Source organism: Mustela nivalis (genome assembly GCF_964662115.1).
Source record: "Mustela nivalis genome assembly, chromosome: 19".
NCBI lineage: Eukaryota > Metazoa > Chordata > Mammalia > Carnivora > Mustelidae > Mustela > Mustela nivalis.
This window is the reverse complement of record NC_139038.1, coordinates 32,333,821-32,350,195: the sequence shown is the minus strand read 5'-3', so window position 1 is coordinate 32,350,195 and position 16,375 is coordinate 32,333,821. Positions and strand designations below refer to the sequence as shown.

The 16,375-nt window shown below is 52.1% G+C and overlaps 1 long non-coding RNA gene across 4 annotated transcripts in view; it reads right to left on the bottom strand.

Annotated features, from left to right (window-relative positions):
• Positions 1 to 16,375, bottom strand: part of LOC309854715 — a 97,622-nt gene that overhangs the window by 42,535 nt on the left and 38,712 nt on the right. For 3 of the 4 annotated variants that reach the window (XR_014306374.1, XR_014306375.1, XR_014306377.1), the window contains 2 exons: positions 10,964 to 11,135; positions 2,636 to 2,769 (listed from right to left, as the gene is read on the bottom strand). This is a non-coding gene — a long non-coding RNA (uncharacterized lncRNA). The remainder of the gene's footprint in view (positions 1 to 2,635; positions 2,770 to 10,963; positions 11,136 to 16,375) is intronic. The other variant, XR_014306376.1, reaches the window with a different exon arrangement.

Here is a 16,375-nt window from a genome sequence, read left to right as displayed (position 1 = left end):
ACACTCTGCGGGTAAAGATCCGTAAGTCGTTCAATTGCGGGCACAGTCTTCAGTAAAGGACGGTGCGGGCTGGCCAGAGTCCCACGCTGCGTTCAAGATAATCCCCGGACAAAGCAGGTTCCCTGAGAAATGCTGACACAGGCTGTTTCCGTGTGGCTGTGTGTGATACATACAAATGCGGGGTACACGCAGGGACTGGACCCTGAAACACGGAAGCTGAGCTTGGGGTGACCAAGCCTGTCTGTTCGGCGAGCGCACACCGGTCCCTGTGCCCCGCTGAGGGCCACCGTCTGCTTCCTGGATGGCTAACCAGCCTCCCCGATGGTCCCCACAATTTAGCTTCCTTCCACTTGGAAGATGTGAGCAGGAGCTTGAAGGCGAGCAGAGGAGGCAGTGCCTCGGTCGAAGCGGTGCTCAGAGGCACAGCCCTAGGCAGCGAGGGGCCCGGCGTGCACACCTGGCCCATACTTGCCGTTTCGCTGTGTGTCTCTAGACAGGTTGCTTGGCGGTTCTGGTTACGATGAACCAGATGAACCAGAGCCTTTCACCTCGGCAAATCGGATTCTGGGTCCTAAGGTCATGTCTCTTGAGTTCTGATGTGCATATAAATCACACGGGGGATCTTGTTAGAATGCAGATTCTGAGCGAGTGGGACCCGACACTCTGTACATTTTCACCTACAAATGAGGATACTGTTGGTCCCTTGTCGCGACTCTGACGAGCTGCGTTTGCAGACGCAGGGAGGTGCTCAGCACACAGAGCGTCTGGGCTCTTGTCTGGTGCTTTACGTGGGAAAGAGAGATGCGGAACTTTTGTCAGCTGTTCCGTGAGGCAATGCTTATCCGGCACCTTGGAGCTACCTAATGGTGCCCCAAATTCAGAAGAAATGGCCTGAGGGTAAGACACTGCCTCCCCCAGCACGGTGATGGGGGAGAGACAGCACAAAGCTGTCGGTCCCAGCAGACCTCACTCGGTCTGCATCCCAGCTCTGCTCTTTCACGGTTGTGTGGTCGGAAGCAAGTCAGCTCACCTGTCATGGCCTCAGTGGCCCCATCTGCTAAATGGGAATGACATCACCATCCCAGGGGGAGCAGAGAGGCTGAGGCAAGATGATGCAAGCAGGCGTGGCGCCCGGCCCAGCACCAGGCACGAGGCAGATACGCCTTCTGCATGGGTCACGGGCACACACCAGGGTGACAGTGCCGACCCTCTGGGATCCTGCTTCCTCAGGCCAGCGGTAAAAGGGGAGAAGGCGGTAATATCCCCAAGGCATTTTTAAGCTCTCATGGCCTTGGCCCCAGCCTGGGCGCTCCCATGGAGACCAGCAACGCTCACACCTAAGGCAACAGCCTTTGGGAGGGGACAACACGGCTTTCCGAGCCACACACACCAGGGCTCAATCCTCATCCGAGCCGCCTCAGTCTTCTCATCTGTAAAATGGGTTCCCCCTGCCTCCCTTGCAGAATTAGGTGAGGATCAGAGAGAACAATGATGACAATCAGGGCCGCTCCCTCCTTACGTGCCAGCCTGGGCTCCCGGCACTGGAAGAAGCAGAGTCCTCCCAACCCCCACGGCCCCGGGCTCATGAAGCCACTCAGCTACCAGTCAGGAAACTGAGGCCCAGAGAGATTCAGGAACACGCGTGCGGGCATACAGCCGGCAAGGGGCAGAGTCACCACGTGAACGCCAGGAGCCCTGGAGTTTGAAATCTCAGCCACATTCCACTGCCTCTGCATGAGTTTTCTCCAGAATTTACCCTGGGGCGGGGCTGGGCCAGGGAGGAGCTGGGACCACTGCTTGATGGGGTCCTGGGGTCACAGGCAAGTCGCCTCCCCCACCTCCCGCGGCTTTGGCTTCCCATCCACCCGGGGGCATGACGTCACCCTCGAAACACGGCCGACAGGGCTGAGCAGTACAGTGGACACCAAGTGCCTGGCCACTGACACAAAGGTATCACCAGTGCTTCCTTACTCTCCCCTGCCCTGGACCCCAGTCCCCCCAGATGACATTTCTGTTCCCTCCGTGTGTCTAAGAGGCTGTCTGGGGCACGGCGAGGAGCAATTCCAAGTTAAGTGACCTGGGCAGCAAGACCGGCACCCTGGGTGTCTCTAGTCCTGACCGGATCCTGTACTGTCAGGGGTTGGAGGGAGAGGGCTGGTTTCTGGGGGCCCTATCGATTTTTCTGGAAAGGAAGAGAAAAAGCTTTGAGATGGCTAGGTGGTGGGCAAGGCTGCCGCAGAAACCAGCTCTCTGTGCAGCCACGAGGCAGTGGCTACGGCTTCCCAATGCTAAGGAGGTTGTGCTTCCCAGAGCCTGTGCATTGCAGCAAATCGTGACTAATAAAGCTGTCCGGGACGGGCTTCCTCCTGCTCTCTCGGAAGCCTCGCCTGCCCCAGGCTGACCACTGTGTGTGTGCCTCTGCACCCCCATCTCGCCTCTGACTCCCCTTCAGGAACCCGCAGCAAACAGGAAACATCACCACGCCGCTGGGATTTGGGTGGTGTGGGGGTTGCACTAGGCCAGTATGTAGAGCAGCCGGGGTGCAGGGCAGAGGACAGCGGACTTGGAGACCGACTCCAAGGGGCTTAACTCTATGTGGCCTCAGCTCTCTCCTCTGCAAAATGGGATCACAGACCTTGATTCCGAAAGGCAGGGCGGTAGAGGGCAGGAGCGCGGTGCTTGTCTGGGCTTGGACCTTGGCTGGGCCACTCGTAAGCTGTGCCTTCCTGGGAAAGCTCCCTCATCTCTCCCGTCCTCGGATCTGCTGTTCTGCGAGAAGGGAGGGGACAATGGTATGAGATCTCGTAGAGTTACCGCACAGATTCAAACACAATCACGCGTGCGAAGCGCGTGGTCTGTCACGCGGCAGACTGCGAATGCTTGGAAGTGTTCATTTAGTCCTTCCGGGTGGCTTGTCGGAGCTGGAGATGCAAAAGCAAAAAGGCCCCTAAGTGAACGGATGCCTTTAGCATCATCAGAGCGATTCACTGAGAGGATGCACGGGGAGGACCCAGCTCCTGTGCTCAGGAAGTACGTCTCCCCCTCACCCACTGTCCCCTGCTGACAACCCAACAATTACCCTTCTGGGGCTTGCTCTATGTGCCAGGCATTGTTTCCTGCACTTTATAAATGCTAATTCACCGAATTCCACAGCATACGATCACTATTATCCCCATTTGAGAGATGAGGAGACGGAGTCTCAGGGTAGTGGGGTTGCTGGCGAGGGGTACACAGCTGCGGAAAGGTGTAGCCAGGATTACAAACCTGCTGGTCCAGGTGCCGGGTCATGCACTGAGCCGCTGCACCAGAGGCAGAGTCCATTATTTCCGCATTGCCCCTTCTGCCTCCTGCCCACAAGACCATGCTGTCCACACCATTATAGCCTGAGGAGCTGCTTGCCCCAACTCAGCTCAGTACCTGACCCAGGTCCAAGTGACTCAGCTAGACCCAACTCAGTTCAACCCAAGCAGGACCATGTGGCCAGGGGACCTTAGACCAGAAGTGAGGGACTCCAAGGAATGATGCAGAATTTGGGGACTGTCTTCCATGCTTGTTCCATTCCCAAGGGTCTGATGGGAACCCTACGTTCCCCATTCATACAGAAGAATACCAAGACATGATGTGCACCAAGTTTTTGAAATCCTTTTATGTGTGAAGCTTTACAACACGTGTGCTACGCCAAACCCACTCACAGGTAGAGAAAACCAGGAGGCTAGCCAGAAACTGGCTGATAAAAATACCTACTCTTCGCTGGGCAGCCCCTATGTTCCAGGCAGAGCGCTAGGTGTTTAGCAAACATTATCTCATTTAACCTGGCAGCTCAGGGAATGAGAGGACTCTGGGTATTTTTCCGGATGAGGCATCTGAGCTCTGGAGAGGCTGAGCAACATTTCCAAGTCACAAAGCTGGCTGGAGGCTGAGTCGTCTCCTGAAGGCTGTGTCCTTCCAGAGCCCCCCTGCCTCCACGGGCTGGCCACATTCAGGGAAACCAGTCTTTAGGTCTCCTCAAGAAACTGAGGCAAAGGAATCAAGTGGTGTGTCCTTCCATCACCGGCCATGAGCCAAGACCGAAAGGAGCTGGGAGCTCTGGGACAGCTAGAAGCAGGTTTCCCGGCCCTAATGCAAAGGTGCTTTATGGACCTACTAGTCTGTCTTCACTCCTCACTTGAGGGTATGATTCTTGCTGAGTAGATACGATGCCTCTGTTTGTGCTGCGGACGTCTTCATGTTTGGGTTGGAAGGAGGCCACAGACCAGCGCCCTTGACCTCTTGCCTTGGGCTTTGCAGAGGACGGTCACGAGAGGGGAGCCCTCAGAGCCAGGGGGCCGAGACACCAGAGCCCAGACCTCCCCGCAGCGTTCGCTTAGGTTAATGCAATCAAAAGCTTTAGAAGGAAGGAGCACCGAGGTTTGGCTTTTTTAAAAATGAACATCCATCACATTATTGATCCTTTCTTCTATTTTTTCCTTCCTCTTTGTCTTTGGGGTCCCCGGGCTGTGCTTGCTGCCAGCTGCACAGATGATAAAGGGGATGGTCATTAAAGGGCCAGCGCGGACGGCGAAGGGGGAGCTCGCTGTGGGAAGGGGTGGAGAGTCCATCGAGTTGAGCCCAGAAGCGGCGCGCCGCTGGCTTTGAGCCCCTCCTGCTTCAAAGGGAGGTGGCTTCTGCTGAGAACAGCTGCTCCAAGGCCTATCCACTTTTTAAAAAAAAAAAAATAAAATTCTTTTGTCTGGATCCAAGTTCTCATTTTTCATTTGCTTTGAGATGTGGGCTCCGGGAGGTGGCAGGACTTGGCGGAAGAGCCACTCCGAATCCCTCGCGCACCGCCCTCCGCCCACGGGATCTTGACCATGGTTCTCACCTTCACTCGAACTTACGATTCATTAAAGGAGGATGAGCCCCCCCACCCCGCCACATGCTGGATGTCAAGGCCTGTATGATTCAACAGGTGGTCATTCATTATTAATATTAAGGCGGGGGGGGAAGTGCATCTTAACAGCTCTAGCCCAACTTGATAGTGATGAGAACAGACATGCCCCCGCCGAATATTCAGAAGTTCCCTCTCAGCTCCTGAATTCTGGAACGTCTCGTTCCCTGCCAGGGCACCGAACAACGTGGCGGGGCTTCCGACCTCACAGGGCCCCAGACGGGAGACAGAGTTGTCGGTGACCAGGCCTGACTCGATGCCACAGGGGTCCGGCGGGGGTTGGAGATGCACCCCGGCTGTGCGCCTGGCTTTTCCCCACGTTATGGGAAAGGGCTCAGCCTCCTGCTGTTTGGAGAGGTCATGGTCCCTTAGCTCTCGGCTCACGGGCGATGCCTGGTTCTCCCTCCGGCTCGGCCAGCAATGTTCTTGATTCTCAACCTGCCCACAGCTATTCTGCTCAGGCACAGAAGTTAGAGAGCCAGGGAAGGCATGTGCTATAGCGAGGCCCGGCAGAGCCTGCCCCCAGCTTCCAGCCCCGCCTGTGAGCTCTGTTACCATGGAGCCTCTCAGTGATAAAATAAGGCAGAGGAGTCCGACCTTCCCCACAGCTTCGTCCTGGGGAGTATATGAAAAGCATGTCAGACAAGCGCTTAGCTTAAGGCCTACACGCTACCTGTTATTACGACGGTCTTTTTTTTTTTTTTTTTTTTTTTTAATCGAGAAACTATTTCCAACTGTTTCTTTGTCCACCTTGGTAAAATCTTCTGAACACAGAGAGATCCCCTAAAAGAACGAGCCAGCAGGACCTCACTCTGCCATTGTCCTCGTGGAGAAAAAGAACATTCCAAGTGGGCCGGTGCTTTTGGACAGGATGGCAAGTGTTATTTGTGGGAGAAATCAGCAGAGAAGAGATGTCAATGTCTTTGGCTTGCTTTGCGAGGCCTTCGTGATCTGGCCCTCACCTGCCGTTTGGCCCCCTTGCCCTCCGCTCCCCTTCACGGGCACACAGAGCGACTGCAGTGGAAGGGGTCGCACTTTCCCACCCCCCTCTTTGTTGGGGTCACCCCCTGGAAAGTCGTTTTTCATCTCAGCTTTCGTAAACCCAAATGGACCCATTCCACGGTCTCTGTGTCTTCCCAGGCCTTCCCACGCAGAGGGGGCATCTGTCACACTGGCCTTGCGAAGTCCTTCTTTTGGAAACATCCCTCCCCCAGGGAATCAGCCTGCCACTGACCTCCCCATCTCTAGCTTGCTGGCGTGAGCCCCATCAAAACATTCCAATCCTATGGCAGCAGGAAAAGGGATGAGGGGAAAGAGCACAGGGGGATCTTTTCGTTCAACTCCTTCTAAAGAACCTTCCGGGAACTCCCTCTCACTTCCTACCCCGGCCCCACAGCTGCTTACATCTCACTGGCCAGAACATGGTCATGTGGCCACCCGTGGCAAGGGAGTCTGGGAAATGTAGTCTTCTCGCTGAGTGCTGAATCTAGGTGTTGATACTGGCCCATAGGGGAAATCAAATAGGCACCACGAGTTGACACCACACAGAGAGCCAGAACGGTGGTGAAGGTCGGGAGCAAAGCACTTGACTTTGGAGGCTGGCTGGGGAGAGAAGCCCTCTGCAGCTGGTGACTTGGCCTGGAATCTTCCTTTTCCTGTGCATGAACCTGGGGGTAGGGGAGTGTGTACACTCAACAGGAGGGACGGCTGGTGGCCTCTTCGGTTCTTTCCATCATTCTGGGATTCTAATGGAAGCACCACTGCCTATCCTGGTTCCAAGTTTCTGTTGTCCCTAAGCTTCTTACCATTGTCTTTGCCTCCCACTTATAAATGTTTAAAAATATTCACTTGACGCACAGTGGGATTATAGACTCTCTCATTTCCGAAATGAAAAGCAGCTCATGCATTATTCAAGAAAAATATTGTATTATTGAACAAAGGATGTGTGCGTTCATCCCTCATTATGCATTCCAGTCTTTGCTATCTTATTAGTAGCCGTGTTCTGTGAGGATTTTACTGATGGGGATTGTAAACAAAGGCAGAGATCAAACGTGGGTGTATTTCGATAGCCAGATTAAGAGACGATCATCAAATGATCAGATTGCAGTGCCTTCTCCATGCAGGCTCCTTCTCCATGCAGGCTCCTTCTCCATGTTCCTACCAGGTGGAAGTTCGCCCTTGCCTTAAACTCTTCCAGTGACAGGAAACTCACTACCCTGATTTCATTTTCGTGGAGTGTATGAGGAGGTTCATCTTTTGGTGGGCTGAAATCTTTCCTCCTGGGGCTTATGCTTGGTTACTACACACAACCAGCCTGTTTCCTTTTCTCCATGACCGCTTGCACGTGTGGATGGTGACTGCCATAACCCGTCCAGGTCCTTTGGAAGACTAACTATCCCTTGATTCTTCAATCACCTGCCCTTTGCAAAAAAGGAGAGTTGACTGGACCCACCAAATATTCAAAGAGACGGCTCTCTTTGTGTTCCAGGAACACAGATAAGCATGTGGGTAGCTTCTCACACTTTGTCATTCAGGGGAGAATTTGGATTCAACTAGCGGCCACTCCATATCTCTGCAGCCCTGTCCTCCAGCACTCTCCCCTCATCCTCCTTCTTCAGCCTCCCTGACTTTCTAGTGCTCCAACACATGGAGTTTCTCCACTGAGCTCAGGGCCTTTGCACATGCTCTTCTCACTGCCTGGGATGCTTTCCCAAACTCTTCATATCTGCTGCCCGCTTCTCACCATGCAGGTGTCAACTGAAAGGACACCTACTCCGAGAAGCCTTCTTGGACTTCTGTCGAAACCAGAGTCTCAGTCTTCATTCTGCCCCATCGCTCTCCACCCTGTTACCCTGCTTCCTTTTTCTGTAGCACTCTGCTTTAAATCAGTCTGTTCCATGAATCTTTACTGAGCACCTACTATGTGCCAGCACTCGTTAGGAATCTGGGCTACACTGGTGAACATAACAGTGATTCTAACCTTCACGAAGCTTCCATGCTCTCAGGAGGGACAGAAAATACACAGTAAACATGGATGGATGAATGATCATTTCATCATTCCAGAGATGCGTTGTGAGTCAGGACAACTTCGATATATGAAATAATCTTTTTTATTTGTTGATATATTTACTGTTTGTCTCTCCTCCCTAGAACACAGGAGCTGCACAGGCAGGAAACTTATCTGTCTAGTTCCTGTCTGTACCTGGAGCCCGGTGCATTGGAGGTATTCAGCGGCCGTTCTGTTGCATGACTGTCGAATGTCTATACGATGAGATAAGAGGTCGTGGTGGACGTTTGTGTCCAAGGTACGATGTAAAATCCACAGGGTATCTGTATCCTCTGCTTCTCCCTGGGAGCGGTTGATTTATTTCTAAAAGGTGTTGCTGCTCTCCTTCCTTTCCCATAGAATGGCCAGAAGAAAGGAACTACAGCCACTTGTGACTGGCATATCCTGGGATGTGGCTACACAGACAAAGGCTAGCATTCCCATTCTGCAGATGAAGAAACTGAGACCAGAGAGGTCAAGATCACGCAGGCTCAGTGGCAGAGTGTGGACTTGAACCAGTGTCCTTTCCACCAACCGGAAGACCAGCAGCGAGCCCACTCCCACCGGCTTTTCTGCCCCCTCCACGGACCAGAGCTTCCCCTGCACAGGGGACTCTCAGGAGAGTGGGCTCTCGGCACCTCTTCCGAGTCAAGCAGCGAGATGGAATTTTCCCGAGAGTGAACCTGCTGCTTCCCGGCTCCCTCTGAACCAATCCGGTCAGGACAAATACTGCTCAGTCTGGTGGATCCTCTTAAACAGATCCAAATAAATAAGCAGGAGGCTTTGAATAATTGGCTTTTGCTTCTCAAAGCCAACTGCTATCAATATGAATCCTCTTTCATTACGTTTCACTAAATTGTCTTTGGGGCTCGGCAAAAAGCTTAACTCTTTCCTTCCCGGCTGTTTTCAGAGCAGCCCTCCCTTCCCTGTCTACAGAATTGTATGATCAACACAACACGTCCACACCGACGGTATGATTTCAGTCCAGACAGCTCGCCATCCTGCGAAGTCCACAGGCGCTTTGAAAACCTGGGAACCCATGGATGGGTGCGCAGTTCATTTTCCAGCAACAGAAAGCTCATCTCCAGTGGACATAAAAATAAAGGGAATCCACTGAGAGAGAACTGAAATAGGCAAAGGGAGTACCAGTTTTGGGTGCGCTGTGATCATTACGATGGCTTAATTTCTCTGTCCCTGTCTCTCTCTCTTTTTTTTTAAAAGTTATTTTGCAAGTCAGATTCATTCTCAAGCTGGTTTCTTTCACGACTATAATGGGGATACAACCAAGTGGTGCTTCCCGCTTTTCTCATCCGCATCTCATCCCTGGGGCAGAGGGAGCACTGTTGTTCCCAACGAGCCACGGCAGAGGCTGGGGCCTCGGCTCCAAGCACCTGCGTGGGTCACATGCCCACCCCTGACCTGGGCACCGCGGTTGGGGACTGACAGACGCTGGTGGGCTTCCTCCAGCCCGTTCCAGGGTTTGGAGTCAATTTCCCCCCAAAGCCCACTGATGCTGTCAGGGCGAGGGGAGAGGGTACAGATGCTGGAGAGGTGGTCGTCACATCTGTACTACAGGGAAAAACCGACGGGGGTGGGATTTCTCCAAGGGCGTTTGGTTACTTGGTCGTGGGGCGGAGACCAGAAGCCAGATTCAAGCCTTTGCATTCAGAGATCTGTCCAGACACCCATTTCTCCTCGTCCTTCGCCGGTGCTGATGTGTATCTTCCTTTTGGTCAGGAGCTGGGCAGTATCAGCAGAGTAAGATACTAGGGGCGAGGGAAGGCTCCCTTTGTGCCTCGTGGAGACCAAAAATCCCACGGAATTACCTTCTTCTGGGTTATAGCATGGCTCATTCAGTCACCAGAATTTACCCATGGAGCTGGGAACGCTGCTGGCCTCGGCCATCTGGAAACCTGTCTTTTAATCAAGCATCTTTCAGTTACAAGTAGTAGAAATTTATTCAAGCCCGTTAGAGAGGGGAAAAAAAAAGGAGGGGCTTTATTCTAAGTATAGGATTCTCCATCTCATCCCCTATTCTCCTACGAAATGACAACACAACCTTCTAGGCTGAAATATTTACTGTGGGAGACCGACTGACCTCGAGGCCTCTGTAGCCTGTGGGGTGGCTCACATGGGTCTTTCGGGGGGAGACTCTGTTCCTGTCACTCTCTCTGGGTTTAGGCGGCTTCATGTAAGACCCAACCCCATTAGCATCCCTTCCGGCTAGCTCCCTTAGACTGAGTTTGATGGATGCGTTGGAGAGGAGCGGAAAGCCAGAAGGCCTTTTCGGGGAGTGAAGGGAGGAATGAAGCAGAAATCTGGAAGACGACGTTTGCTCATGTCCTTATCTGCCTCGGATTCTCCGGAGCCCAGGCCCCGACGGTGAGTCACTTTCTGCAGAGCTGGCTTTCTGGTTCCGGTCCCACTGGGGCAAGCAGGAGGCTACTCCGGGCTGCCAGGAGGCACGTTGGCTTTATAAAGTCTCCTTCACTCACTTTCATGCAAGAGCTGGGACCATGGAGAGCTTCTTGGCTCTTCAAGTAGCCAAACACCACCAAGACAGGTGAGGGGGCACATCCTTAGGAAGATACCAGACAGCCCTCTGTGGCTGCCTTCCCCTACCATTGGACTAAATCATTTTGAATGACCTTTCCAGTTCACGGACTCCATAATTCCCTTCTCCTCCCAGGAGGATCCCAATGTTGAGATAACCCTATAAGAAAAGCAGATGCCTTCCCCCAGGAAGGAGTTAGTCCCTCCTTTGCTTCCCCAATGAATTCTGTAGAGTTTCCTCACTCCAATGGGTAGCATCGGTGTTAATTAAGAACTTTCTGGAAATGCAGACTCTTGGAGCCCATCCTAGACTCCGAAGCAGAATGTAATATTCTCTGAGTCACTCATCTGCCCAATGAACTTTTGAAATGCATGCAATGCTGTAGTCAAGGCATCTCTAACCCACAATCTTCTATTGCACTCATTGGATTGCTTACCCGTGTCCAGGAGAACAGCCAAGGTCATGTCTATTCATCAGTGTATCCCCTTCTCCGTGGAAACGCTGGTCTCTAGGGCGTATGCCATAGCTCTTGGAGGGATGGGTGGATGATGGATGGATAGACGGATGGATGAGGCAAGTTTCACTGCCAGTCACGGAGGCCAACTGCCCTGGTGGAAGAAGCAAAGGGACTGGTCACTGAGCAGTTTGGCTGCCATCACTGTTTCTTGAACATCCAACTTCTGAGAGTTGGTTTGCCGATGTCTGACCATGAACTCCACACAGAGCATTAGCAGGGGGGTTCGGATACGACCGTTTTCACACCTGACTAAGCGACGGAGCTGCTACGACAACCTGGAATGATGTGCTTTCTCCCCTGCCGCGCTGCCGCTCAGAGTACGCGCAAGCTCGCATTTGCCACCCAACGCCCAGGACTCTCTTTTCTGCTCTGGTGCACGGGCTCGTCTCTCCCCCAGCGCTTACAGTTCCTGACAACAGCTTCTGCCCTCGGGGAGAGCACAGCGTGGCCTGAGGGCACTCTCCGGGTCCTGGGAGCAAGAGTGGCCAGAGAGCAAGGCAAGTCGGGACTGTGCGGGGAGAGAACATTGCCAGGAGCAGCCCTCCACAAACAGGAGTGGGAGTCGGTGGGAAAACTCTGGGCACGTGCTCTACCTTGCCTCCCAGAGTCTCTTTTGGGATGGAGCCCCACTAGCCCACAAGGGGGACCAACTCAAAAAATAACTCAAAAAATACCCTTGGTTCTCTTCCCTTCCCTGTCTTACTACCCTCGGATGCTTCCTAGGATCGCCTCACAAATGCACGGTATTTAAACCCTTATCTTACAATCTTCTCGGAAACCACATCTGAGATGGCGTCTTCTAATGAACACCCCTGCTGCCAGCAGGCTCTGATGGTCTGACACTGTGACAAGCACCTGTGTGCCTGATCTCCTGCAGTTTTGGCAACAGCCCTGGGAGGTGGGCACGGCTGGATCTCCAGACAAAGATGACGTGGCCCGGGCGGACAGAGCGATGTGCGAAAGCTCCCAGCGGGTAATGCGCCGAGTCAAGGTTTGGACCTATTTAGGCTTGGAGTCAAACCTCACGGTCTTTCTATACTCACTTCCCAAGACTATCTGATTCATGACCTGAGATCACGGATGTGAGGATGCTTGGTGACGAGGAGGAGCTGAACTCTCATTACCGTGTTTCTAGAATAGGCGGACTTTGTCAAAATCTTTCCCTCCAGCGGGTTAGGACAAGCTGGCCAGGGCTTGAGTTGCAATGGGTGTGACGCTTGGGTGTTGGGGCAAAGCCAAAGCCTGTGACAGAGGAGAGTGGAGATAGGAAGCAGGATTTTATGTCATCCATGGCAGTCAAAGCTGAGCGCCTGGTATGAGTAGGTATTCCACGGCAGGCTGGCGACCAGCCTTTATCTCACACGTCAGCTCTTGGTGGGCCACAGTGGCTTCCCGGAGCCCTGCACAGCGGGCAACTCTGAGGCTGCTTCCCCACCTCTGAGCGAAGGCAAGTCGCAATCGATTAGTGATGTCTGCCAAGGGTAGAGGCGTGGGGAGCGGTGGTACGCACGTGGCATGGAGGCACAGACTGATTCCAGCGTGAGTCAGAAGTCTTCCTTTGGTGGGGACGGAAGCAACATTTACATTTCAAGTAGGCTTCCACTTTTGAAAGGGATGATTTCCCCTTGAAGAGAGTTTATCTTTAATTTGAACATATGTGGCGAAACCCAGGCACTATGCAAAATTAGAGCTTGATGATAACTCTTGAGGGGCAAGGCAGAGAGAAATCAGCACACGATTTACTGAGTAGGAAGCACAGGGAAGAGGAACCCATATGCACTGGGTGACTTGCTTTCTCTCCCTCTCTCCTTCCTTCCTTCTTGCCTTTATTCCTCCGCACAGTGTCCCCTGTGCTCTGGTGGGGGAGGAGGGGGCTCGGATGATACGGAGTCTTATCACAGCCTGTTCCGAGTCTGGGCTCTGCACCTCCAGACCCTCCAGATCCTTGGTCTCACTCAAGCAGCACCGACAGGTCCGGAGTCCTGTTTTCTCAACTTGCTGCGGCTGGGGGTGGGAGGCAAAGTGCCTCCCCAACAGGTCACGGTGAATGGTGCAATCCGCCCATGAGGCGTGCTGAAGGGGAACTATAAATAATGCAGCCCCTTCTGCCCTTGAGTTTGGAGCTCCCGTATAGAGTCTGCCGCGTCACATCACTGAACCTCAGCACAGACCTGCGTGGCAGGGAGGTTCAGGCTTAACGCTCCCAATCTGACCCAGGACTGGTGCCCTTGACTGCAAAGGGACCTTGGCCACGAGCTGTTCAGGTCCTCCTGTGTGTGATGCTTTAGAATTCGGCACAAATTTCCAAAGGGAATTCAAATATTTAGGTGAAATCCCATGGTATGGGCTTGTGAGGAATTCACCTTGGGATGATTTCTGTTCCTATTTAATTAATCATGGCCAGGTTACATGGTTTCACAGCGGAGATTCTCTAATAGGAAGTGGCTTTTCTTTTCTTTCTTTTTTTTAAATTTTTTATTTTTTATAAACATATATTTTTATCCCCAGGGGTACAAGTCTGTGAATCGCCAGGTTTACACACTTCACAGCACTCACCAAAGCACATACCCTCCCCAATGTCCATAACCCCACCACCCTTCTCCCAACTCCCCTCCCCCCAGCAACCCTCAGTTTGTTTTGTGAGATTAGGAGTCACTTATGGTTTGTCTCCCTCCCAATCCCATCTTGTTTCATTGATTCTTCTCCTACCCACTTAAGCCCCCATGTTGCATCACCACTTCCTTATATCAGGGAGATCATATGATAGTTGTCTTTCTCTGCTTGACTTATTTCGCTAAGCATGATACGCTCTAGTTCCATCCATGTTGTCGCAAATGGCAAGATTTCATTTCTTGGCTGCATAGTATTCCATTGTGTATATATACCACATCTTCTTGATCCACTCATCTGTTGATGGACATCTAGGTTCTTTCCATAGTTTGGCTATTGTGGACATTGGTGCTATAAACATTTGGGTGCACATGCCCCTTTGGATCACCACGTTTGTATCTTTAGGGTAAATACCCAGTAGTGCAATTGCTGGGTCATAGGACAGTTCTATTTTCAACATTTTGAGGAACCTCCATGCTGTTTTCCAGAGTGGTTGCACCAGCTTGCATTCCCACCAACAGTGGAGGAGGGTTCCCCTTTCTCCGCATCCTTGCCAGCATCCGACATATCAGATAAAGGACTAGTGTCCAAAATCTATAAAGAACTTAGCAAACTCAACACCCAAAGAACAAATAATCCAATCAAGAAATGGGCAGAGGACATGAACAGACATTTCTGCAAAGAAGACATCCAGATAACCAACAGACACATGAAAAAGTGCTCCATATCACTCGGCATCAGGGAAATACAAATCAAAACCACAATGAGATATCACCTCACACCAGTCAGAATGGCTAAAATCAACAAGTCAGGAAGTGGCTTTTCTAAGCTGAGTCTTGCATTCAGCCAATTAACGGGAGAGAGGGGAGATATATATTGTTCTTCTGGGGCAAAGGCTGGTTTGGAAGCTTGGCTTGATGCAGCAGTGCCACAGAAGAAGGACGGGAAGTGGATTTCCTTGGTTGGCAGGAGATGGTTGGTGCTTGAGTAACTGAAGACTGAGGCGGAGGCCAGGATCTGGGGGATGCAATGCCGAGATTGATTACACATGTCTGTCATGGGCAATGCTGGGGAAGCAACGGTAGCCATGCATATGTACCATCTCTTCTCCGAGAGGAAGTTGTCTAGAAAAACAGGGCATGTGGAACAGACACCAACCGTCCTGGAAGTGAAGCAAAAAAAAAAAAAAAAAAAAAACCAAAAAACTGGACAAGGTCCATCCTGACCACCCGTTACTGGAGGGAGAAATTTTGATTTAGACGTTGGCAGTCTCCAGAAAGAGCTAGTCTCTCCGTCCTCCACTGTTTCCTAAGAGGATGAGCCAAAAGTATTGTTTCAGACTTCATGCAAATGAGGTTTTCAGGCAGAGGAGAGAAAAGAGAGAGAAAAGCAAATGCTGCCTTTTGGCACCGGGTGCTGACTAGCATAGCCGTGAAAGAAACCGCTTTGTGGGACCACCTTAAGAATGGGGTTGTGATTTTCCCTGGCACTTGCATCTCTTCTAAAGCAGGGCGGTGGGAAGAGTTCATTCAGCTTCAGATACAGATTCAAATACTGACTCCGTCATCTACGGCCTGAGCAACCTTGGACAGGCCACTTGAACTTTTTCTTTTTTTCTTTCATTTTTAAAGATCTGTTTATTGTCTTGAGGGTGAGCGTGCGCACACAACACCAGTGTGGGCAGGGAGAGGGGCTGGGGGAGAGGGAGAGAAAAAGGATCCCGGCTGAGCACGGAGCCCGACCTGGGGCTCAATCCCACGACCTGAGATCATGACCAGAGCCGAAATCAAGAGTCAGTTTCAAGAGACCGAGCTACCCGGGCGCCCTGTCACTTGAATGTTCTCAGTCTAGTTTTCTTCTCGTGCAAATTGAGACTAAAAAACAAAAAAACAAAAAACATTTAAGGGACAAGATTTTCCCCAAAGTAGAATATTAATACCTTCCATGTGCAGTCAACAGGTGTGGACGCAACGAGCGAGGTGTCAGGTGCCCGGAAGGTACACAGCAGCGTGGATTCCCAAAGGGAAAACACTGGCTAATTAGGGCCAGGCCGCCCTGGTTTTACCCTCCTCTTTTGCTCCTACCCTTGAGGTCCTGGATCTCTTCTTTTCAGAGGTCATGCTTTCCAGAACGTCTCTAGAGAAAAGAAAAAGAGCTTCCGATCTTGGCGGCTTTGGTCATTTTACCACGTCCCACGGATTCGGAAGACTCTGTGGGACACAGTGGTGAGTTGGTTTAAGCTTATCTCGGCGGCGAGGATTCGGGTCACCAGATCTCCTTCTGCACGGTTGTCCTCGATTTTCTGCGGTCGGGAGAGGGAGACTGGGGCTGCCTTCTACCCAGATCTCTATGAAGCTCCCAGGCAAAGGGTCAGTGCCCCGATGTTTTCCCACCGTCTCGTTCTTTCTGAAGTTCAAGTTCTGCGTTTCATTTTTGAAGGGTCTGGAATCACGCAGCCCCTTCAGACCCAAGGAGAATGAGGTTTCCGTCGGAGCCACTGAGGGCCTCAGACAGGAAGGGCCTGGGGGGACTGGCAGGCCGTCCTTAACCAAACATCTCTGCGAGCAGAAGGAAAGTCTGTGCAGATGTCTGGGCCCACAACCTTCTCGGTCTCAAGGTGAGCCACGACTCTCTAGCAGCCCATGGATGGGGAATTCAAGCATTTCTAGCTTGTGTTTTTACCACCCTCCATTCTGGTTCAATATAGCTAAGCTTCTGCGG